The sequence below is a fragment of the Balaenoptera physalus genome (assembly GCF_965194825.1).
Source record: "Balaenoptera physalus genome assembly, chromosome: 10".
Classification (NCBI taxonomy): domain Eukaryota; kingdom Metazoa; phylum Chordata; class Mammalia; order Artiodactyla; family Balaenopteridae; genus Balaenoptera; species Balaenoptera physalus.
The window spans coordinates 11,725,947-11,751,826 of record NC_138889.1 but is presented as its reverse complement, the minus strand read 5'-3'; the positions used below and the strand labels follow the sequence as shown (position 1 = coordinate 11,751,826).

General features: G+C 41.6%; 1 long non-coding RNA gene across 18 annotated transcripts in view; it reads right to left on the bottom strand.

The window, feature by feature from the left end:
- The window catches only part of LOC309637018, a 277,223-nt gene that overhangs the window by 86,974 nt on the left and 164,369 nt on the right, over positions 1-25,880 (bottom strand). For 12 of the 18 annotated variants that reach the window (XR_014250343.1, XR_014250344.1, XR_014250348.1 and 9 more), the window contains 2 exons: positions 22,641-22,792; positions 2,283-2,345 (listed from right to left, as the gene is read on the bottom strand). This is a non-coding gene — a long non-coding RNA (uncharacterized lncRNA). Of the gene's footprint in view, positions 1-2,282; positions 2,346-10,907; positions 12,157-22,640; positions 22,793-25,880 lie in introns of all 18 variants that reach the window. The other 6 variants (XR_014250345.1, XR_014250346.1, XR_014250356.1 and 3 more) reach the window with 4 other exon arrangements.

Genomic DNA, 25,880 nt, shown 5'->3' with positions numbered 1-25,880 from the left:
CCACTTGCCGCAACTAAGACCCAATGCAGCCAAAAAAAAAAATTTTTTTTTTTGCACATCTTTTAAACGCTGACGCTGCTGCCTCAGGTTAATTCCCAGTCATGGACTGTTATCCTTGGTGCGTACTTCTTTCTCAAATACCAAATAGATGGTCAGCTACGTTATCTTCCCCAGACTACCTGGTTTTCCTTTGAAGTTTTCGAAGACAAATCACTAATCCATTTATTGTAAATAGTAATCCTTTCAAAGATATGCCTTGGGTGCAAAACTGAACTTTTCAGGCAGTAAAGATGTTTCAAAGGAGGTTTTTCCAATGCAAATTATCTTTGTCAGTGATGTGAAAGTAATTGTCCTAACTGTTCTGTATGAATACGCCTCTGTATACTTTCAATTACATGCATTTAAACATTTAAGAATGATGTAAAACACGATCTATCCATTAGTGGAATTTGCCAGTCACATCATATATTTCTAAGCAGTTTATAAAATATGTACCAAGAATTAAAGTATGATATTCTTACTTAAGAAACGATATACTGTATTACCATGTTTTCCTTCCAATAACCCATAGCACTATTCTGGGAACTTAGGTGTTCAGATTTGGGTTGCCTATACTGTTCAGCCCATGAAATTTCAAAGCACACTTATATCCACTGCCCTTATGGTGACCCCAGTAAGATGAGAGGCAGATATTCAGGGTGATCCACCATCCCGGTCTCCCCAGGATTGAGGAGGCTCTGGGGACGCGGCACTTGCCATGGGAAAGTCCCAGCAAATGGGGGACGGGTTGATCATCCTGTGGGTATTATAATTCCTCTTTGTAGTTGGGGAAACTGAGGCACAGAGAAGCAAAGTGCTCTGCCCAGTTTACCCAGCAAACCTGAGTTAGAAGTGTGACTCAGTCTTCTGTCTTCCAACAAGAGAACATTCGCAACTAGGCAAATCCCTGCTATTTCCTCTATACCTTACTTCTGCCTGGAACTGTAAGAAAACCAATGTCATCTTTTGTCTTTTTTGTGTGCTACCATTCCAAAAGTGCTAGGATGAAATACAGTGGGTACTAGTGAATAGGACTGTTTGTCAAAATCCCGTATTATTTGGGAGGAACAGCATTGCAGCTTTGTGCTTTAAAGAGAATGACAGAGAGACTGAGAAGTTATGATGATCACAGCTCTTAGGAGCAGAGGAAATACTAGTATAAGGTCTGTCTACCCCACCAACCACCTCTTACGACTGCCAACTATCTCCAGTCTTGACTGAGCCATTTGTGTAATTTCATGAAACAAATCAACTTAAATGAATCTCAGAAAAAATGACCAGAGAACCACCTTTTGAATCACAGCATGGTAACAGCTAACATTTCCTGAGGGCTTACTCTGTGCTAGGTGCAATGCTTAGAGCTTTACATGAATTCGGTCAATTCAGCCTCACAATAATTCCAAGAAGGAGCAACTAATATTCCCACTTTACAGATAAGAAAAATGAGGCTGAGAAAGGTCAAGTAATTCATCCAGTGCCACACAGCTGATAAAGGTTGGAGCTTGGATTTAAACCCAGGCAGTGTGACCCTGGAACCAGTACTTTTAGCCATCCACTGTATCACTTTTAATAAAAGCAGTTAAACAGCACAGTTCCCAATGTCCAATCACTCAGACAGCTTTTTGTTAAGGTAGACCTAAAACTAGTGGACCACATATTCCTCAGGTGCATAGTGGGTGTGTTGGTCTAAAAGCATGAGGCTTTCTGGTCATAGGTATTAAAGGATCTGAAGGAAGAGATTTTAATCTATTGATTAATTCCAGAGTGAGATAAATTGTCCTGCCAAGCTCCTGCTATTTATTCGGGACCTCTATTTCTCTTTTTGGAAAATGTAAATAATATGTCCTGGGCTTCTATGAGAAATGACTAGGTAAAATAATGGACAAGCACTATGCAAACTGTAAAGTGCTGTACACAATTATCCCATATGTTAAGGAGTTTCCAAAATAGCAATTTCTTCCAATGCCCTTGCAAAAGCAAATGAGACACAGCTGCTAGAACACTCTGTAAAGAGAGAGAAATCCAGCTCTTTAAAACTTTCAAGGGGGAAAACACACACCATAAAATTACCCCGAAGATGAATTTTACAAGAAGCACGGAAGTGTCATCAAGTTTTTCCGTGGTTAATTCTAAAAGAGTGCTAGCGTCGCAAAGATCAAACAAGCAGTTCTTCCACAAAAACCTGGGGAAATATGCTGTTTAATGACACTTGCATAATAGTTAGAAATATAAATTATACTCACATGAGAAGCAGAACTGAAGAAGCCAAGTTTACTGGCTCTTCTGAGTCTTTTCCAAAGACAAGTCTGTTGGGGAAAAAAGAGGAGAGACTTGTTCTAAACCAAACAAAAGGAAGACATAAAAAAAAAAAAAAAAAAAAAGGAAAGTTAGAAGGATGAGGTGTCCCTGGAATGCTATGAAGCACTGAGAGTGACTCAGCACTTGCCGAGGGGCAGCAACAATTAACGAGTCTGTTGAAAGAACTCTAATAAAATCGGCATTCCCTATAATCTCAGAACAAGATGGCACCACTAAAGAAAATGTTCAACAACACATCTGGGGACTCTGATTTGATGGAAGTTGCTTGGGGGTGGGGGGAGCTCAGGGATGAGTCACAGACTGCTCAAATGAAGTGGACTAAAGCTGGAGGAAGCTGGGTTGGGTCTCTGCCCTCTTCATTGTTCTTCTCCTCCCCAGGGATTGCAGCCCTTCTGCAATCAGCCAAAAGGAACAAGTGAGTTGGCCACTGGGCAATGAGAAATTGTCAAACAAGTGAAATGAAGTTTCATTTGTAGTATAAAACATATACACTGTATAAACAAGTCCTGAGACAGGAAGGAAGACTTTCCCAGGATCCTCTGCACCCATGAGAATCATTCCTGCTGAATCCTGTCTCCAGGTAGAAGGGCACTTAGGTTATCCAAGATGGAGCCAACACAGATTTTTAAGTTCTTTGGGGAAAAAGAAAATCATGATTCCTCTTAGTAACTAATTTCTGTCTTTATCTACCCTTTTAGCCATTAAGTTCTGTGCTAAAACTAGCTTCAATGTCTCTAAACTGGTCTTTGTGGACATGGATGAATGATTTTGGCTTTGCCCATTGAAAAGTATGCATCCTTCCTATATTTGCACGTATTATCATACTAAACTCATAATGGAAACCCAGGAAATTCTCCTGTCCCTTCTCAAATGAGAACTTCCCAACGCCCCACCTCAGGTTATAGAAAGGAAAAAAAATTTTTTTTGATGTCCTGGCATCATTTTTCCTATTTCAGGTGGCTATAGACTGAGTGGAGAGTTTACACCTTCCTATCTTAAGAAAAAACAAAAAATTGAGAAGGTTAAGAGTTGGTGATTTGACATTTCCATATTAACTTTTTTTCAAAATGCTGGTGTTTTCTTTTTTTGTTTTGGATTAAACTCAGGTGTAAAATATTATATTGCACATATTCATTATTGAGTGAATTTATTGAATTTACGTAATATTCACGAACAGAATTTTGTAAGTTGTTCTGCCAGCTAAACTATTCCTGCTTCCTTCACAAATGGAGCTGCTCAGTGTTAATCAATTGATTACCATGAATGAAGAATTCTCCAGAAAGTTGTTAAAACCAAGATACCACCATTTGGTTCCCCTTGAAAAAAGGAAGTTATTGTTCTACTGGATTTTCTTTTGTTCGAATAGAAAGGTTTTTAAGTTGGGTTGGATATTCTTTTTTTTCTTAATGCTCTTTTTTTTTTTAACATCTTTATTTGAGTATAGTTGCTTTACAATGTTGTGTTAGTTTCTGCTGTATAACAAAGTGAATCAGCTATATGTATACATACATCCCCACATCTCCTCCCTCTTGCATCTCCCTCCCACCCCTCTAGGTGGTCATAAAGCACTGAGCTGATCTCCTTTTGCTAGGCAGCTGCTGCTCACTAGCTATCTACTTTACATCTGGTAGAGTGCATATGTCCGTGCCACTCTCTCATTTCGTCCCAGCTTACCCTTCCCCCTCCCCGTGTCCTCAAGTCCATTCTCTACATCTGGGTCTTTATTCCTGTCCTGCCCCTAGGTTCTTCAGAACCATTTTTTTTTTTTAGATTCCATATATATGTGTTAGCATATGGTATTTGTTTTTCTCTTTCTGACTTACTTCACTCTGTATGACAGACTATGAGACTAGATATCAATTACTGGGTTGGATATTCTTTTTGGGTTTTTTGTTCTTTCAATTTCAGCATTCCTCTAGGAAGAGAGAGCGAATGTTCTCTTTCTCATCAACCAGAGTGATATTAGTTTGAATATGAAATGCAACCAGGTTCCAAAGAAACTATGTTGTAGCTTTTGGGAATGGGAAGAGTTTTTTCCCTCAGGGGACAGAAGATGAGATTTTCCTTTTGTCTTCAACCTTTTAATACCAAAGCGTGAACCATTTCTATATACTTGTTTGGAAGCATGAACTGAATACCATGAAAGACAGCAAAGTAAGCTGACTCCTTGATTCTGACCAAGCCAGCAACAGGCATTTGGATTTGAGTTGGATTTAGATGAGCTATTCAATAACCTGTATAGTAAGACTGGGAGCTTAGGAATCAAATCACATTGTGATCTTGGTAAGGATATTGCTCTTTTGTGAGCAGCTTAGTTGATGGGGTCAGTCTTTTAATTTACTTAAAATTTCGCAGTTTTCCTGTTGTAGCACTTGAACATTTCTCCCCAGTTCAATTCTTCATCCATACAATTGGGTTAATACAACTTACTGTGCAGGTCTTTCGTAAGGACCAAATAAAATGTATACATTAGATGCTTACTATAGGCCCTGGCACATAAAAGCTGAATGATCGTTTCTTGTTCACTTGGCCCCTATATGGTTCTACTGCTAAAGGTTGGTTCTCAATAAAGCAATGTTGGGCTGTAATAACCTTCTGCCACCCTCCCCGACACCCCTAAAAAGAAGAAAAACCACAGCTAACTAAGAACAGTCCCCTAATTCTGACAATTTTGTTGTATCTTTCCAATGGAACCCCATCACCTTATACCTACTATAATAATCTACTGGACACTTACATGAGCCATCTACAGTAACAAGAACTTTACATGGGCAATCTCATTTCATTTTCCCTACAACCCTATGAGTTCAATACTATGGTTATTCTCTTCTGCTTCAAACTCACTTGTTCCCCAATATGAAGAACCCCAATGAGTATTTTCTAACCATCCATCTTACTTAAGTATTTTTTATCATCACTGCAAAACATTACGGAATGCCTTCTGAATTATGTTTTTCAAATTTGTTCAAGCAAAGCACTAAGATACAAAGCATTGATACTGTATACTAAGATACAGTTTCAATCCTCCAGAAAGTGACATATTTTTTTTACCCCAGAGAGGAAACTATTTAAAGGGCCCATTATCTCTCTTTTTTTAATCATATAGGTGTTTCCTATCTCTGATTAAGTTTATGACCTCATCATAAATAAGAATGGCTAAAACTCCTATTAATATCTGCTTAAGAACTGCAGCCAATAGCTACAAAATGTCAAATTGACCCCACTGACAAGATGGTATTGATCACCCATACTGTTGAAATGGAGAGCAAGAGATCACTGTAGAAGAGTTCTCATGGAGACGTTCTACCCACATTCACCATCTGAAAAAATGTCACACGTAGACATTCATGCACACTGAGTTGGCAAATAAAAATTTCTATACAAATACCCTTAATTTTAAATAAATGTGAAGGCCAGTAGAGCAACAAAGAATGCCTATGCTTGATACAGAGACATTCGTCAGGAAGAGTCCCTACTTGAAAAGACATTACATCTCTATTCAAAAACCTCAGTCAATTCAGTTCATTTAGAAAAGCTCCTAAAATGAAACATTTATTGCATACTTTTCATATTGTGTTTGGCTTTGTTTTATTTTCTGAATAAATATTTGAAGAGGCATATATGTGGGCTGTATTTTCTTTTGAATCATTTTTGATATTTTACGAGATAATGTTGGCTCTTCCCTCATGGAAAAAACTGAAACAATCAAAAGGGATTTTACACATGGTCTCAACAAGTACGCCTACTGCCCCACCAGCATTAATCCCCCCAAACACGCCTGCTACCATAGATAAAAATCCCTGATTTCTGGGATGCCGAATCTTCCACCTGGATTCTAGACTCTACCACTATTTGCAGACCCAATGAAATTGCTTAAGGAATCCTTCCTATCTTTCCTAAAACATTAATCTGTCCCTCTTGACTGGATCACTTCCATCATCGCACAACCATATCGTTATTTCTCCCAACCCCAAACAAACACAAACACCACCACTCCCACCAACACACCCTTAGCGGGACCCCACTTTCCTCACCTGTTTCCCTCCCATTTCTGTGCTTTCTTTGGCAGGAACTTCAAGAGTTGTCTTTCCTCACCATTTCCAAGTCTTCTCCTATCACCCTCTTATACTATTTAGCGCAGACCTTAACCATCACCATGCCACCAAATATGTTCTTGTTAAGGTTACTGATGTTCTCTAGTTGTGAAATTCAATAGTAAATTTTCAGTTGTCATCTTACTTGACCCAACAGCAGCATCTGACACTATTTTTCACTCCCCTCTAACTGGTACACTTCCTTCTCTTGGTTTTTAGGACACCAAACCCTCCCAGTTTTTCTCCTTGGATGGTCACTCCTCAATCTCTCCTTGGTGGTGTCTCTTTTCCTTCTTGACCTCTTAGTGCTAGAGAATCCCAGGGTTGAGTCCTTTTCTTCTCCTCTGCTTTATCTACACCCACTCCCTGATCGTCTCATTCAGCCTCACAACTTTCAATACTGACAAGCTGATGACTCTACCTTTAGCCCAAGCATACTCCGCATACTCTCATAAGCCCCATGTGTGCATGACCAGCAACCAACTCTACATCTCCCATCAGGTGTCTAATAGTCATTTCAAACTCAGTATATCCAAAATCAAAATCCCAACATTCTCCAGAAACTTGCTCTTCCTACAGCCTTTTACATCTCAACTGATAGCAATTTCATCTTTGTAGCTTCTCAGGCCAACATCTGGATTCCTTTAACATTCTACATCCAATCTCTCATGAAATCCTGTTGCACTTTACTTTCAAAATATATAGAATTTAACTGCTTTTCACCACCTGTACTGATCAATCAACACATGGCCCAAGTCACATCATCTCTTGCTTGGGTTACTGGCATATCCTTGTAACTAGCCTCTTAGCTCCTATCCTTGCCCTACTCAGTATTCTCTAAACACAACACTCAAACGGGTCCTTCTTAAAAAGTCAGCATTTTGCAATGACTCCTTTTTCACTCAGATTAAAGCCAACGTCTTTTTCAGTGACCTACCAAACATTACATGATCATGACCTCGCCTTGATATTACCTCTCCTATCTATCACTACTTCCCCTTCACACACTTTGCTTCAGCCCCACGGTCCTCTTTGCTGTTCCTTAAATATGCCAGCCATGCTCCTGCCCTTTGGCCTTCACACAGGCTGTTCTCTCTGCCTGTGACACTCTTCCCTAGATAACTACATGCCTACAGTCTTAGACAGTCTACCTGTCTTAGGTTTTTGCTCAAATGGCACCCTGTTTAAAATTGCAAGTGTACACACGACCCTTTCCTGCCAGCCCCTGAAGTCCTGAACCTTATTACCCTGCTTTATTTTCCTCCTTTCCATAGCATCTACTACTGCTTTATGTATTATGTTTACTGTCTGTCTCTGCTAGAATGTAGGCTCTGCAAGGGCAGGAATTTGAGTAGATCTTGGTCATGTCTTTTCCTGAACATCTAGAATAGTGCTTGGCATATGAAATCACTCAATGGGTGTTGAATTGAATTGAATGAAATAGGCTTCCAGTAAAAACAAAAAAAATACACCCCAAAAAACCCCTGAATTGATAACATCGTGCCTATAGGAAATAAGGGCTTGACTTAAAATAGCTTGATAGAGAATTATTGTCTAGGATCCAAGTCTAACCTAAAGCAAGAAGAGAAGATACCTGAATACATACCTGCATACATGGTCTATTTTCTGGGAAAGAGAGTATGGAACCAAAATGACAACCTGGGGGAAAATGGAGACACATCTTCCTTCTTTTGCATTTAAAGATTCAGGTAATATATTTTCAGATGACTCAAGAAGAAGTTTGGAAAAGACCACAATAGTGTGAAGGAGCTAGAAGTTTAACTTAAAAAAAAAAAATCTGGCTTTCTTTTTTTAGTGTTCATCACAGTTCTATATAGACACTCTGACCCATGGATGTCCACCTGTGGTTTGTGCCATTGATGGCTTTTCAAAGTCCCATTTTAGTAAAGTAGGTTGAAAAAGAGGAGCAGTTCGTGGAATATTTGTTTTTATCAGCCTTGGCAATCATAAGGGAGATCAGGTAACTGCTCTCAGTGTGTGGTCCTTGGACCTGAGGCAATAGCAACACCAGGAAACTTGTTAGAATTGCAAATTCTTGGGACCCATCCCACTCCAAGTCTACCTCATCAGAAACTCTGATGATAGTATCCAACTATCTGTGAATTAACAAGTCCTCCAGGTGATTCTAATGCCTACTTTATGTTAGGCATTTGGTTTAAGAAACACTGAGGAAACAAAATGAGAGAAATCATCATTATTGTTCATTTTCAAGTTTACAAGGCAACATTAGAATACAGATTGCCTTCACTGATACATGTGATACACTCGTAGGTCATCCAGCGCCCAACACTAACATTTATGAAATACTCTTTCTGGGCATTCTGCTTCAGATTAACGAGAAAGTAGAAGACTACTCATATATTCCAGGAGCCTAATTTAATGATTTCACAATGCTCTGAGCTACTTGGCTCTTGGCTCTTCCTGTTAAGATTTATGAACCCAGATTGCAGCAAACCATTTTTCAAATTAGCTTCAAGTTGACAATTCCATTTCAACAATAAATTCGCAATGGAATGTGAATTGAGGGAAAAAATAGATATTGAGGGTTGTAGGAATTTGTCAAAAATGACATTCTAATTACAAATATTAATCCACAAGTAGGTCACCAAGAGTCACTTTGCTTTGATTATTTGCTTGATAGAGGATTATGACACAAAGACCATCAGTTTGTAAAGTATTTATTTAAAGAACGGAACTCCGCCTGGTCTGTGAAATCCAAAACCAATATTCTGTAAAGCCCAACTTCCTGTAATTCTCACACTCTCATTAGTTCTTTAAGAGTAGATACATATCCCATTTTACATATGACACAACAAAGCTCAGTGACCTATTCAAGGGCACACTGTTATGTACAAAGTCAAGACTGAGTCTCAGATGTCTGGGATTTTCTTATAGATGCCGATTCAATATAAGAAATATGTATTAAGCACCTGCTCTGTGCTAGACCATGGATTAGGGGAAGGGAGTATAAAAATTTCTGACACAGTCCCTGACTTTAAAGAGCTCAATTCAAGATACCCTGTCTCCCTAATCATTTAATACCCACCTTTGTCAGTTCTAGCAAAGTAAATGAAATAAATGGTAAACTGGTTGATTTCAGCACTAAAGAAATCTTGGACCAGCAAGGACTGCGTCGTGAGGTGTCCTAAGACCGTTACACTGATCATACACCATTTAATCAAGGCACCATGCACATCTTGATGAAGAGTTTAAAAGTGCCCTGTCATGTCCTACTAATAGCTCATGCCCATAACAAAATATGGAGATACTATGTGAAAAAAAAAAAGTGATAAACTTGCAGAAAGGCAGTGGAATTGGAGCTCAGGGTCAGAGGAGACGGAAAGCTATCTGTTGAACAAATCACATTTTACAATGAAAAAATAACATGACGTTCAGATATATTTCCAAACATAGACATGTTAGAACTGGTATGCGCTCCTTCCATCATTCTCTCCATTATCTGAGTATAAGGTTGAGTTTGGGGGTCTGCATTTTTCAAAACCCTAGCAGCTCTGCTTTAGAAAATGTTCAGGTTAAGTCAAGAAACTTATGTGACTGAGAATTGGAGACTTAAGGTCCGGTCTCCATTTTACCACTTACTGGGTTTATAACTAAAAGGAAGATTTTTTTGTTGTGAAAGTAAGAGAACCTCAGACAAATTTTTAAGGAAGTTAAAGTTTTCCATAAAGTATTAGAAGCTATACAAACATGAAGCCATATTTATGCATTCGTTCAACATTTATTTAAGCACTTGTATGCTGAGTGCACTAGGTCCTGGGGGTACCCAAGTGGATATAACGAAGTGTTGGTGTTTTTTACTCTATTATTAGACTATCTGGGGAACACCCTCAGAATAGTAACCCGAAATTATGTTTAGTAGGGAAAAGATTGGACTTAAAGACAGTTTTTTAAATGAGTTGAGACTGCTTAAATAGTAAAATAAAAAGACTAAGGGGTAAGCTTTAATAACTTTTTTAAAAGTTTACAAACTCATTTTAAGATGGACTTAGGCCAGACAATATGAAAGCTAAAAAAGAGTGAAGATTTAGCCTCAAATTATAGCAAAAAAAAGAAAGGGTGAGGGTTGGGGAAGAGAAGAGATTGGGAAGAAAGAACTTTTTCTAGAACACTGGAGCTAGAGATTGAATTCCTCTGCTGGTCTGCTGAAGATATTTTGGAAGTGATTAGCTAATTCTCTCTCTCAATGGGTTTAAAGATGTGACTAAACGTGGGGTGCTGGAATAGCCAGTTTTTGGAGTTCTACTTCTAAAGCTCTGTGAATGGTAACTAGGTGGATTAAAAGTCTGTTTTCTTCTCTCTCCCTTATTTGGCTGATACGTCTTCTTCCAGATTTGGAAACTCATAGACATCGCTATGAAATGTATCACAGACCATGAGTCACTATGAAAAGGACAAGTGTGTAAATTGCCTTACCAGTGAAAAATCCTCTGCCTGTCCTCCCCTTTTTTTCTGGGACAAAACTTCAGTTTTTTTCTCTCTGATTCATATCCTGGGGAAATCAAATCACAAAATAGCTATGTTTAATAAAAAATATCTCCAACCCACCTCCTCACTTTAAGAATGCAAACTCTTTTTAATCCAGATGTTCATGATCTCCCCCGCATAAAAGCCTTTTCTTCAGAAGACTTTGGTGCCATTTAAGACAGGTAAAAGAGTCAGAGAACCACTCACAAAAGTTATGCTGAAGTCCCATTAGCCAACGGGTCTAAAAAGTGTGTCTGCTGGTGGCAGCTATTTTAAAGATGGGAATTAGCAGGAGAAAGAACTAAAGTTTATTTGAGGCCACCAGTGCCAGGTATGCTAGGGGCTCTTCGATAGCAATGGTTGACATTAACTGAATTCTTAGTAGGTATGAGGTACCATTCTAAGTTTTACAGGCATTATTTTATTTAACTCAAACTACTCCATGAGATAAATACTATGATGGACCCCAGTTCTAGCAGGAGGGAAATGAGGCTCAGAGAGGCTCACTAATTTCCTCAGGATCATGTAGCAAGTAAGATGCAGAGATGAGATTCAAATTCAGATCTGTCTGACACCAGAACTTAAACTATTAACTACTATCTTCATTAGTGCTTTAAAAAAGGTAGATATACTATCTCCATTATGTATAGGAAGTGGAAGCTCAGGGAAGTAACCTAATCAAGAGCACACATTAATGTTTCTTTGGCCTGGCATTTGAACTCAGGTCAGGTGGACTCCAACATTTATGTTCTAGGCACAGAGCTATTAAGCCCCAAAGAGGAGCTGCTATCCTCACTCACATTCAACTCCATGGAAATTATTCTTAAATCAATTCAAATAAATGAATGTCTACTCTGTACAGAGCACTATATACGAATGAGACTCTGGAGATAATGCGAAAGATGTAAATATATTGTACCTACCTCCAATAAACTTTAAGTTCTAGTTGGCAGAGAAAATACATATATGAATGGATTGAGGTCAGTTGCAAAGCACTGTGTCACCACAGGTAATATGACATCCTATGAAATGAATAAACTCTGAAGCGATGCAGGGGAAACCAGTGACTGGAGAAGAAAGTTCATCAATGAACGTTGAGAAGAGGAATAAAATAAAGCATATGATGAATGGAGTTGATCCCATTTCCACTATCTTCCTGACTATTTTGTCAGTAGGAAGAAAACATACTTTGGAGAACCTATGGAAAGAGAACACAACCTTAGCACTTACTAGAAAGGTTTCATTAAAGGTATGGCTTGTGGTCACAGAGCAATGGAAAGACTGAAGGAGAGGAAAGGATTTTTCTGTGATTACAGCTAAAACTACTAGTTATTACTCTTTCCCTTGGCGAACAGGTTTCCATACGGTTCCGTCAAATACAAACCATAATAGTTATAAATCAAACCCAGACTTATTCTCTACAAAGAAAGGCAAAAGGGCAGAGGGGAGGGAAGGGCATCAATTTCAACATTTTCAAGGGATTTTCCATGAGATCTATCCAGTCTAACGAAAAAGAAGAAAAACTTTTTTTCTGAATTAATCTTGAAAATAGAGCTTTACTGGATGAACGAACTAGAACGCCAATTGCTTATTTCAGCTCCCCTCCCTGCAAACCTCCAATTTAATAAAGAATGGGCTGTTGAAAAGAATCTTGGGGATGGCAGACAAGTATTCCCTATTTACAAGGTCATATCTAAGCTATGTTCAACTTTTCTTCAAGCTAAGACATAGACTTCAGCCTTTAATAGGAAGATTTACTGAAGCTTCTCTGAAAATAGCATTTTCCAAACTGTACTAAAGAAAAAAAGAGGCACTTAAGATGCTAATGAATATTACTAAATAAAACAGTTCTAGAGTCAAATAACTTTGGGAAAGCTGAGTTCAATTTTTTGCAGCCTTAGACATGTGCATGTACATTTTGTATCTCTACTGGGGACATATTCAGAATTTCTCAAACTTGTTTGACCTTGGAATACCCTGTTATTTTGTGGAACTTGTACTACTATCTCATAGGTCTAAGTATTCCAAAAAGGAGCCATGTTCTCTTTCCTTACATAACTTTCAGAAAGACGAGGTAAATTGAATAATGGGTGGAGAAAGAAAACTACCAACTGGCCATGGTTTTGACCCCATGCCTGGGAGTGATAAGCCTTTACTTCCATGGACTCTGGGTTCATCACTGAATAAGAGTGAGTGACAAATCTCTAATGCCTCGTTCCATGATTTTCAGGGCTACCCTCACAGCAACATGGAGAAGCAGTAGAGTCAATCTCTCCTGTAATGGGCAGCTCTGGGTTGGCCTTGGTGGTGTCCGTGGGAGACAAGGCAGGGGTTCCTACCCAGGTGATGGCCAAGAGCTCTGGAAAACTGGAGGAGCACATGGAGTGAAAGATTATTTATACAGTGTGCCTAAACCACTGGGACAACTAAAATTCAGTATTTCATCCTAGTCTCTGAGATATACTCAAGGACTCAAAGTTCAGACTCCTTTAGCGGGTCATTCTGTATCTGCTGGCTGTACTTCCCTGCCCTCTCCCACACCTGAGCAGAATTTAAGACAAATTCACACAGAATATAATGGGATCACACTTCTTCAGATCCTCTGTGTGAGTGTGACTCTTTACAATACTATCATTATTTATGATTATTCAAAGAGGAGGAAACAGAGGCACTGAAGGGAAAGTTTCACCTCTTAGAGTAGTATAGCTAGAGGGAAATCCTTAGGCGAACCTTCTGTCTACAGAAATACAGTTCACTTGGTGGAGAGAACACCTTATAATCACTACATCCAAACGATTTAATTCCTACCCTGTGACATGGCCAGCTGAGTCAAACTGTACTATCCTCAGAGTCAGAGATACAGGAAAAGTCTGTCAACTCGTTAATGTGTGATGCATTTTGCAACAGCATTAACCACAATGTTTAGCCAGTGAGTAAAATTAACATAACTCTCAACGCGAACACTGTATCTTTCCATGTAACTGTATTGATACATTTTTTCATATTTCCAAATATTGTTGTCAATTAAGAACTCTCTGTTGTAACAATAAACGGATTTGAAGAATAACTTAAGTTTGTATAGTGCTTTACAGTTTATGAAGTACTTTCATTTACGTGTCTTATTTTATCCTCAGTATAACTCTGAGAGGCGGAACTTAGTGTCTTCATTTTATGGTGCAGAAATTAGAGATTGAGAGATTATCACGAAACTAATAGCTGGCAGAGTGAGACTGAAACCCAGCCTCTCTGATTTCAGCACTGTCAACTCCCCATGAAGCGAAGCACTACCCACGTGCTCCAAAGGATGTCCCTTATAAGTTCATGGTAATCTCAATTTTTTCTGTATTGCTTGTGCAAAGTACTAGTAAAACTAGTACTTTATTGAAAACTGTCTTATTTACCGATTATTTAGTGAACATCTGCCTTATCTATCCCACTCAAACATAAGCCTTTGGTTACACTGTACTTTCAGAGACCCCTGAAGAATGTCCCCTCCCTCTAGACCCTATACAACCAGGTTCAATCCTATGCAACAGAACCCAGCACAGACCAGGGGTGGCCCCTTCCTACCTCTCGGCAACTCTCTCTGGACTTCTCGACCCCTGTCCTCGCTTAGGGAGGAGACTCTCCTGTGTGCCGTGCGCTCCCAGAGCACCAGTGCGGTCATCTCTGGAGCGCTCACACCACCACGCTGTACTGCGAGTGTCTGTTTATCATGTCCCCACTTGACCTTGGGCATCTTGAGAACAGCGATCTTGCGTTCCTTCACTTTGAATCCCCAGAATCTAGTACACCGTAGGCTGTCAATAATTAATAAATAAGTAATCTAATAAATACACAAAGTAACACAAAACCAATTAAGGCAGTTATCGCCTTTGAGGAGTTCCCAGTCTCATGAGGGAGAAAGACCGATCAAGAGACCACAACAAGCAACACCCCGGGGTGCAGATGGGTTCAAGGTGCTCTGGGAGTGTAGACAGGTAGGGATTGTGCTGCTCGGCCCCTCAGAGACAGTGAAGTTGGGCAGAAGCTTCAAGAAGAGTAGAAGGTCCCCAGCCAATGGGCGTGGAGCTGAGAGAAAAGGGTGGGAGTGGGCAGCAAAGCGCGACAGCAGGCTTTAGAGCGGCTCTACTTTTGGGCTGTACAGCAGCCCCTTCTCTGGGGGAGCTGCCCCTCTCTCCAGCCAACCTCACGGTTCTAACAGCAGCTACAAGTCATGCACGGTATCTTGTTCCCCTGGCCCAGAGGACTTCCCAGAGGTTTTGAAAATTTCTTCAGGCTCACCGAGGAAGCAAATTTGAGAGAACAGAGCTGACTGGGAGAGAGAAGCCGAGGACAAAGTTGGAGGAAGGGTGTCGTGGAAGTGCTCGAGTCCCTGACTGGTGATGTCTGGAGTTTGGTGGACCCCTGCCTTTGCTGAAGTTTGGTTTTCTACCTCAACTTAGTCAAGCTGGTTTTCTGTCACTTGCAAACACAAGAATCCGGATCCACACTAAGACCTTACTAATATCTCCCACAACATGCAGAGATAGGCGCGAAGTAGCTACTCGATATTTTATTCCTCAAATGGACCTTTTCCCATCATCGAGTTCAATCTCTTTATTTAAAGATGGGGACACAGGCTTGAGCATTTTTCCCCAAGTTACCCATCCGACTCACAACAGAAGCTGAACTCTCTTCCCAGAACAGTGCCGTATCCACACAGACTGCTGCCCTTGTTGCCGTTTGCTGGGTAATTAGCCTCAAGGTAAGAAGTGATAACGGGGTTCACATTTGGTGAAAAAATCACAATGGGCACAGAATTCACGATACGACTATAAAGTGATGATATTATGTTTTCTACTTAATTCTATAACTAGCCCCTGGCATGCACCTGGGAGGTGGGTGTTTTGAGACAAGGCACACTCCTTGACCTCAAGTAGTTCACCAAGTAGAATAAGAAGTTGTACAGCTTACCAGAGCTCACAGACCCTCAAATTAGCCATCTGGGAGAATATGTACTTATCACTTTTGCAAGTGCTGACAAGTCTCCTTTGAACCGGTTACGAGCCAAACAAAAATGTCACCTCATAATTTCATAACTGCATTTAAATTCATTTTTAATCAAAAATGGTATCATTGGGCTTCCTTGGTGGCGCAGTGGTTGAGAACCTGCCTGCCAATGCAGGGGACACGGGTTCGAACCCTGGTCTGGGAAGATCCCACATGCCGCGGAGCAACTAGGCCCGTGAGCCACAACTACTGAGCCTGCGCGTCTGGAGCCTGTGCTCCGCAACAAGAGAGGCCGCGACAGTGAGAGGCCCGCGCACTGCGATGAAGAGTGGCCCCCGCTCGCCACAACTGGAGAAAGCCCTCGCACAGAAATGAAGACCCAACACAGCCAAAAATAAATTAATTAATTAATTTAAAAAAAATGGTATCATTCAGCTGGACCAACTGGATACGGCACTTGGTTTTTAGAAAATGCAAAACAGCCTCCAAAGACAACCATTTCCTCCTACTAAGTATATCCACAAGAATCTGCTATGGGCTCTGAGGTCTGCTGTAGAATAGGAGGCGCAAAGATGTTTCGCCCGAAGCTCGGCAACATCACTGCCCTCAAGGGAACTATACTATTCAGGATGGGTAAATTTTTACGTATTGTTAAAATAATGACTTCTAGAACTTATATTAAATTTCCAGACAGGCATATATCTGCCTAGAGGCAGGTGTCAATATCACCTTAAGTCACCTTGAGTCCCTTCCAGCCCTGTGATTCTGCAGTTGCTTATACTGGATTTCTCCAAGTCTGTGATGGGCTGAAGAGCTATTTCTGCCCTAGTTCTTTTCCTTATATAGGTCAAATCCCATTCCAGTGAGTACCATTACAATAACCACCTCCTGGCCGGCTTATTTTAGACAACCTGATAAAATGAGAATCAAGCATGACCTCCAAGCCAGAGTTGGCTGTGACAGAATTTGACCTGAATATTTAAGCAAGGAGGCAGCCAGTGTCTTAAATTTTTATCTCCATGGCACTGGGCCACTGCAGGACAGTCAGACAAAGGTACAGAAAAATCATCATTGAGTCCAAACCACAGTACTCAGATTCCTGAATCGGTGACCCCAGTAGCCTGCTAGGCACTGCAAACTCAGAATGTCTGGGGATGCAATGCTGTGAGTCTCCATGTAAGAAGAGTCTCCACTTTCTGTCAACTCCAGCCAAAGAACAGCATGGAGACTTGTGCATCCAATTTCAGTTCTATAAATAAGCCCTCTTGTCATATTGGATACCCCCAAACCTGCAGTTCCTTTCTCCATTCTTTCCCAGTAGGGCTGGCTTCATGTTTCTTTTTGCATTTGTTGCTCTTTCTTGGAACGAAGTGTTAGCTGCCACTCTCTGTAATGTTCCTCTACAAGAACGTAAATTCCCTGAGGATAGCAATTTGTTTGTTTGGCTCCCAGCTCTATTTAATATCTGAGTTGTCCTGCTGGAAAGCAAGCGCCATAAAAGTATGAAATCTCTCGTCTAGAACCGTGCCTGGCATACGGTAAGTGCTCGATAATTATTTGCTGAATGAGCGAATACATGATGAACAGTCATTGTGCAGGACCCAACTCCAATGCCACTCTTCCTTTCCCAGAGCAGTTACAGGTCTTTCCTCTGACCCTTTAGTACTGTTTGCATCTCTCTATTATAACAGTTATGGGATACTCTACTTATGTTATATCTGTTTTCCCAGGTAAACTGGAAAATACTTTATGGCAGGAACTATGTTTTTATAACTTCATGTCCCTGTGCCTAAAACAGTAAGAGTTCACTCGATGTTTATTGCTTCAATGATCATAAGAATGAATAAAAATGTTTCTCTTGTAACAATGAACACTGAGGATTTATGATTTAACATCATACCTCACATTCTGCCTGGACTCCAGAGCTTTCCAAACTTAAGAAGCCGTGAGTCACTGGGCTTGGAGGGGAGGGGTGTTTGTTTGTGGAGGACTTGTTTCCCGACCTCGATGAATCACATGTATAATCACCCCAACTGCATCCTGTCTGGGGAAGTAACCAAAACCCCTATTTCTGGCCCCAATGGCTTTTTGGTTTTATGAGTAAATGCCACTGACATGTCATTAAATAAATGCCCTCAGAAAGCCCCCAGCCAGTGCCATAACCTATGACAGTCAGGTTGTAGAGGAGCATTTTTGTGAACACAGCACAAGGCAAAGGAGTTAACGTTATTCGCCTTGCCTGGACCACCGCTCTAGCTTCTAACTGCGACCTTGCATCCAAGTTCTTTTCAAACATCTGTTACACTCTTTTCCAATAAATCACAGGTATGATCATGTAATTCTCCTGCAGAAAAATATGCGATGGTTCTCATCATCAACTGAAAACAGACCAAACTTTTTACTCTACAACTCCCTCTAGATTCTGGCTCTGACCTTCTTCACCTGCCATACCTTCCTGCATGCTTATATAACCATATGCTCCCAATAAGATGAACGATTTTCTGATCACATACAAATCCTACACTTTGCTCTGTGACTTTGTTCCCTGTTTCCTCTTAGAATGCCCACCTCCTACTATTTCCAAATGTCTAAAATCTACGTACTCTTTGAGTCTCACCAAATGCCACTTCCTCCACAGTATCATCAGTGATGTTCCAATAAGGAAGAATAATGTCTCTTTGAGCATGCGCAGATTTTATCTGTGCTCCTTTTCCATTAATTATTTCTAATTGCATTATAGACACGTACACGCATGTTCATTTCTCTGATAAATCATTTCCTGAAGAATATCTGAATCTTAGTCAATGTGATACTCCTTCAGCTCCTAGTGGTGCGTGCCAGAGTGGACACGCCAAACAAACATTGTTAGAGGAAAACCTGAATTAGATCAATTGTTTAAATCCTTATCTTTGGCTCAGAATCTTCAGGAAAGGTTTGACTTAGAATTTTGTTATTCTCATCTCTCTCGTTTTATCCCTTACCTCCTTTCCAAGAAAATATAAGATTCAGAAAGTCTTTGGTCTCTGCAAAGACCTTGGTTTATATCCATAGATCTCAAAGGCAAGGTATTCATCCCAACCTTCCTTCCTCCTATATCCAGTTCCTGTGGCCCACCTTGCTAGTAGATACAACAAGCTCAAGTGAGAAAATATAATTTTGACCATAAACCCAGTAAAAGGAAAACATAGTTGAGAGGTATTGCCATTTCAAAAAGCAAACTTTAAAAAAGATAGCATACTCCAAAAAGACTTTGCTGTGACTGGCTATTTCAGAATATCCGCGCCCCAGTGCCAATTTCAGGGTGGACACATTCCTTCAGTGCGGATAGGCGAGAGTTGAAGCAAGAAAGCTTAGCTTTGTTTGACTGCAAATCACCTTCCTCTCCTTTTTGTTTATTAGTACCATTCTGGTTATGAGAAGAGGGAGGTAGAAGCAGAACAAGGTTAAAAACACCCATGTCAAGGTCAGATAGAGAGGGAGCAGAATGTCAAGAGTTTTGCTTCCTCAACTGTCTTTCAGCAACGAGCACTTCTGCGCAGATGAAAGAGATGGAGGGCCGTCACTTCCCCCTGAGAGCCACCTCCGCAGGCCGCTCCCGTCCAGGCTGCCATCAGGGCGGGGCCCCTCCCTCTCTAGAGGCTAAGTCCTACCCACACCACTTACTGGCTCAATGACCACGGAAAAGTCTGCAACTTCTCTGTCCTTTAAATTGCAAAAGAACGTGGTCAGACTTTATAAACTGCAAAGCGCTGCTTAAATATTAGTTGTTGGCGTAAATTCAAAGACAACTGGTTTTGTTTTCGTTTTCATTACCCTACACCTGGAGTCAGCAAACTTCTTTCTGTAAAGGACCAAATAAGAAATACTTTAGGCTCTGTGGACTGTATGGGGTCTACTGCAACTACTCAACTCTGCCTTCATAGCAGGAAAGCAACCACTGACAATATGCAAATGAAAGGATATGCTTGGTGCCAATAAAACTTTATTTACAGAAACAGGTGGCAGACTGGATTTGGCCCATGGGCCATATTTGCAAATCCCTGCCCTACATCTTTGGAGGAAATGAAACCCCAGAGGCAGACAGAAAGGCTTGCTAAAATCTTTCCCAGTGCTAATGATTTTGTCACTTCTTGTGAGCAACTGTCCTAAGGCTTACAGACATCTCTTTTAGGTACTTTTTGAAATCAGAGTTTTAGTTTTGTGTACTACCATCACCATCTTCATCAACATCATGCTGTACCTGAGAAGTATTACTGAGACAGGCATAAAAGAACCCTAGTTTTCTACACCTACCACTTGACCACACTCTCTTCTGGGAAAGACAGCTCTGATTATTGTTAAAGAAAATATCAATCATACTTGCGGTGAAAGGTCACTACATTTTTTAACAAATTGGTCCTTTGAGCAAGATGAATTTTAATGGATTGGTTTATTAACCTAAAGGTTGAACCAGACTGAGAGTAACTGAATGATTTGCTCATAATTAGTATTATTTATAATTATTTTACTTGGGAAAAAAGTATCACCTTAAATGTCAGGATGTTTTTTAATTGCTTCAGATGAGATTCAAAATAATTGACTTTGCAAGTGTATTTTTAAAAAAAAAACTCATTTAAAATTATCTAAAGCTGCTGAGAGTCTGTCTGCAAGAGGTAAGATATTGATATTCATTACTAGGAACAGGGCAGAAATTGATCCATGATTTTTTTTTAACCACACGAATTGTGTATTGTAGTCACTTCCGGACTCGAAAAGAGCTGGAATGCTGATAGGGTGATGTGTCTTTCCTCTTGCCCATTAAATCTGTTCTCTAAGTAAGTATGCTGTGTGAATGTCAGCATATGTCTTTTACTCAAATATATATTTGCATATATTTTGTATTAAAAAGGGAGTAAGTACATGCTTGAAAATAGAAGGGATACATACGTGCTTGGAGGTTGTAGAAAAATACAGTCTATGTACATATTGTGCGTGTATACACGTGATTTGGATGGGATACCAACTTTTTGAAGGTGAGTAGGTGTATCATTTAGCATCTCTGTAAAAACATGATTTATCGGTCAATTGGTGGAGAAGAAAAGGAGAGTACATTAACATCTGGGGAAAGATAGCTTTTAAAATAATGTAAGTTGCAAAATATGGATAAATCACTAGTAAAAAACCTGCAGCAGAATAACAATGATGATACCTTATAATTATGTAACACTGTAGAGTTACAAACTTTTGGTGTGTTCAGATATAATCTCAGGAGTGCCTCACATCTACATCTGGATGCAGCAAGGAAGGGTAGTAAGGACTTCACCTGACAGATGGGGAAGAGATGGCTCAGTGAAGTCCAAGGATTTGCTCCCGGTCTACACTGCCTTCCCTGTATTCCACACTCATCTGGAACCCGCAGAAAGGGTGAATGTGTCCACAGGTATCAAAGCCAACCTCAGCAGCCTTCATAGGTCACCTCAACCAGCCTGACTCGGAATGCAGACCCCAGTTTCCCACGTGAGGGTTTTAGTGAGTTAAGTAACAAGCGGACTGGAAAGAACATCCCAGGCAGGGAATATGGTGACGGGATTAAAAACACAGCCTCTTATTCGCGTCTTCCAAACATATTCAGTCTGAGCGTGTGCCTGAGACACGGTGTGACACTGACTCGGGCGGCACTGAGTCCAGGACACAGCCAAACCACTCTTCCACGGAGCAAAGCAGACGCCATCAATCACTATCTGCATGTTTGAGACACAGAAAAATGTAGCCGAGGCTGGGAAAAAGAACATTCAAAGATGGCTAAAAGGGAAAGAACACACAGTTTCCCACTTATCTGCCAAAGACACGCATATATATAGACACACACACACAAACACACACACACTCACACAGGTTCCTCCAAAGCTCCGTAAGAAAATACCCTGCTGAGAGTAGTAAGGGTATATTAACTAATTATTATTAATGCCATCTTTTATTTGGCTAGCAATCATAATCTATTAAGAGCATTTATTCACATTATCTTACTTATTCAACCCTCAGAAAAATCCTATAAGGCTCATCAGTAATATATTATTATCTCCCTTTTATAGACAAAGAAAACGGAGACGAGAGGTTTCCTTGCTTAAGCTAATCTCACTAAATGGCAGAATGAGAACTTGACTCCTAGTCATTCCTGAGAGCAACTGTGGGAAACTGGAAGGAAGGAGGGAAAGCCTGAGACATTGGTTCACAGTGGGAAGAACCTGAACACACCGCCGTCAGACCAGAATTCTTCCTCGTTTAGGTCAAAAGGCCGGAGTAGGTGTGGCCCTGTGACACACAACCAGAACGGCTAGAGCGACTTCCAGGCACACTTACTCACTTTGAATTTTCTTGTGCAACTGAGCATTTGCTCTCAAACTCCTGGCCTCCAATGTCCTGTGAAGTTTCTGGGCAGCTGAGTTGGAACCAACTTCAAACAAGTTTAAGTCTCTGATTCAGCCCCCAAGCCCTCCCTCTCCGGCTCTGTGGTCAGTCTTTTGCATCACGACCTACGAGCGCGAGTAGTTTTTCTTTTGCACTCCTTTGGGGCTCCTCCCTCGCTCTCCCTCAATCTCCCAGGTCCTGTCTGCACTTCTCCCCCTCCGTCTCTCCTGTCCATCCACTTTTCCCACCATCAAGGGCTCTGTGCCCTGTGTGCCCCTCCGTCGTCCTCTCCCGGGTACCTACCTGGGCTCAGCAGCCACAGGCACCTTCCGGCTGCCCCTCGGCTTTCTTGGTTCTCTGTCTGATGCTGTCTGAAGCCGCCTGCCTCCGTCCACGGCCTGGGATCCATGAAAGTCTTCAAGCTCTTTGTTACTTTTCCACCTTAGTTGATGATGCTAGGTAAATAACAACAAACCAGAAAAGATGGCATATCAGCTGTGGTTCTCACCCGAAGCTTCCAGAAGTGTCAGCTCAGGCCCCAACATTGCAACAAAGGAATCTAACAGTTGGGTACGTGAAAATCAGTTAGAGGACAGGAGGAGAAAACTTCAGCGCTTCCCAAATTCTGCTGCCCTCCAGGGGCTCCCCCTTGTGGAAGATGCAGGGCATGGCAAGGCGGTACCCAGGCGGGTCAGGGCCTCCAGGAGGAGGGGGAGAGAGAGGAGCTCACACACCCCAGAGGTGCGCCCCCCCGGGGCTGTGGAGTCCCGCTCCAGCCATGAATAACAGCCCCTGTGTGAGCCCCTCTGTAATTAATCAGGGAACAGCTTTGGGGAGAGACAGAGTTCCCCATGCCTGGGGGGTCTCTGGTCCAGGTGAGTATGGCATGAGTCATGAGCTTGCACAGTTTACACTCTGTATGGACGCGGTGATTGGCAACCACTTGCCTCTTCTTCACATCCAGTTCCCTCACCAGCACAAATGTATCATAAAGTCGGACATTCACACAGGGCTATTCTGGTGAGACAGGCATGGTCTCTGCAGTCTGAGGACAGGGAGATGGTCCAGGCTCTTGGACTCTGGCCAGCGTGGGCACCCATCCTTTTGGAGTCCTGGCAACTTCCTGCTCCCCACTTGATGGAAACAGACTGTATGTTCACATAGCATCTTTCTCCGGAGAGATTCCGCCTCATTCATTCCCACCTACCCTGGCAGTCAAGTAGGAAATCAAATATAGCACTCTTTCTGCAAACAGAATGGGAGGCTCATGCAACCTAGAAAGGTGTCCAATGCCCTAGAAAAGCCATCGGTGGAGCTAAGGGCCCAGGTTTCCTGACTTCCTCGTGCCTCCTGTGTCTAGACTGTGTTCTGTCTCTGGAGAGCAGGGGAGGTGGGGCTCCCGGACCTTCCTTAGTGCAGGGCGATGAGCGGCACCCTGAAGGAGTACTGATCGACGCGGTGGCTGTGAAGACCACGTGCTGGGTGTGACACAGACAGCTGGACCCAGACCGAGCCTGCCGGAGAGACTGTGTCATTATGTCAAAAGCTGGGGAAACAACCATTGGGCCTACTGGGATGTTCTTTATTTGCCAGAACCGAGTAAGGAAGCTGCAGAGCGACAACAGTGCCCCGGCCAGAGTTCACATGCCACCACGTGTGTGGTGACACATTATCTCATTTCACCCTTATACCGTTTCTGAGATGGAGTTGGGTTAACCCCATTTTATAGATGAAGAAACTGAGTTCAGAGTGGTTAACTGCCCATAAGATAAGTGGCCATGATAGGGATCAAACCTAAATCTATTTCAGCCTAGATCTCTTCTCACCATATCACATTGCCTCCGTGACTCTTCTAGCTGTCCTGGCCAGGGGACTCGGGCCACGGCATATTAATTTCAGCAAGCCAAATCTCAAGCCAATTCCCGCTGATCTCTATTTAAACTCCATTACCTCCCTGATGTTGGTAGCAGCTCTGTACTGAACCACACGAAAAGACTGAGCTGGGAGTAAAAATATAAAACTCCCACTTACTGAAAACCATTGCTTCTTCATTGGCTCTTTCTCCATAAGCAACCTTGACACTATAGGACCAAAGATAAAACAAACACACAAATACCTTGGGCAAAAGGAGCTGAAATAATGTGATGAAGGAGACGTGTCAAGTCATGATATGGACTCACTAAATATTTCTATCCTATACCTATACCTATACTGGGCTCTGGACTGAATGTGAAAGAGGCAACCCACCCTGAAGACACTTACATGTTGTTATAAACTGAATTCAAGTAAAAAAACAGCAACAAGGATTTGGAGAATTCAAGGAAAGCTGCAAAAACAAAAAAAGATTCCTTTCATGTAATTGGATCTCAACCTGAGGACCTTCAGTGACAGGACTGCTGTGAAGAATGGAATAAAAATCCAGGAATACTTCTCAAGGAGAAGGTATCAGAGGGTCTGGAGCACGCAAAGGACACACGCTCAGGGGTGGAAGAATAGGAAAGTGAGTGGGGTGGGAGGGAGAGTCTTGTTTCCCTTTGGGCTGGTCGGAGCATCCCATTCTGCTCCAAACCAGGCAAAATAGAGTACGCTGATAACAGAGCAACCATAGGATAGAAGGGACCCGAAGTCATCTCAGGAGGAATCTGGAAAAGTGGAAATGTTTAGGCAGGTGAAGATACGACTCCGTACAGGAAATGACTGCTATCTTCAAATATCCAAAGGGCTCTCAGGTAGAAAGGGATGGGATTTGCTCTAGCTTTCAGGGAATACGATGGAACCAATGGGGAGAAACTCCAAAGAGAATGCTTTTTGACTCACAGAAGAAAAATACTCTGCTAGCTCAATCCAAAATTAGAAGGATCACTTCCTGTCTGGAGAAGGTCAGGAGGGCTCTGTCATTGGAAGTTCTTTGGTCAAAGGATGGGCCCAGGCAGGAAGACCTTCTGGACTGAAGTAACCCTTGGGGATCCCTTTAGCTCTAAGCGTGTTGGGGTCTCTGAACAACCTGAGTTCCAAGAGGAGAAAGCGGACAAGAGAAACGCAGGAAATCCTCACACAGAGCGTGTAACTCCTATTTAGGGATCACATGTCCTAATATATTCAATGATCACCTAAATGCAAAATGTGCTTACGCCTTTTCCTCTGTTTCTCTCTTTTTTTTTTTTTTAAACCGTATACATTTATTTATTTATTTATTTATTTATTTAAATTTTTGACTGTGTTGGGTCTTCGTTTCTGTGCGAGGGCTTTCTCTAGTTGCGGCAAGCAGGGGCCACTCTTCATCGCGGTGCGCGGGCCTCTCACTATCACGGCCTCTCTTGTTGCGGAGCACAGGCTCCAGATGCGCAGGCTCAGTAGTTGTGGCTCACGGGCCCAGTTGCTCCGTGGCATGTGGGATCTTCCCAGACCAGGGCTCGAACACGTGTCCCCTGCATTGGCAGGCGGATTCTCAACCACTGCGCCACCAGGAAAGCCCTCTGTTTCTCTTGAACAGAATTATTTATTATACTGTCTCAGGAATTCCAATATTTAAGTACCTCCTAG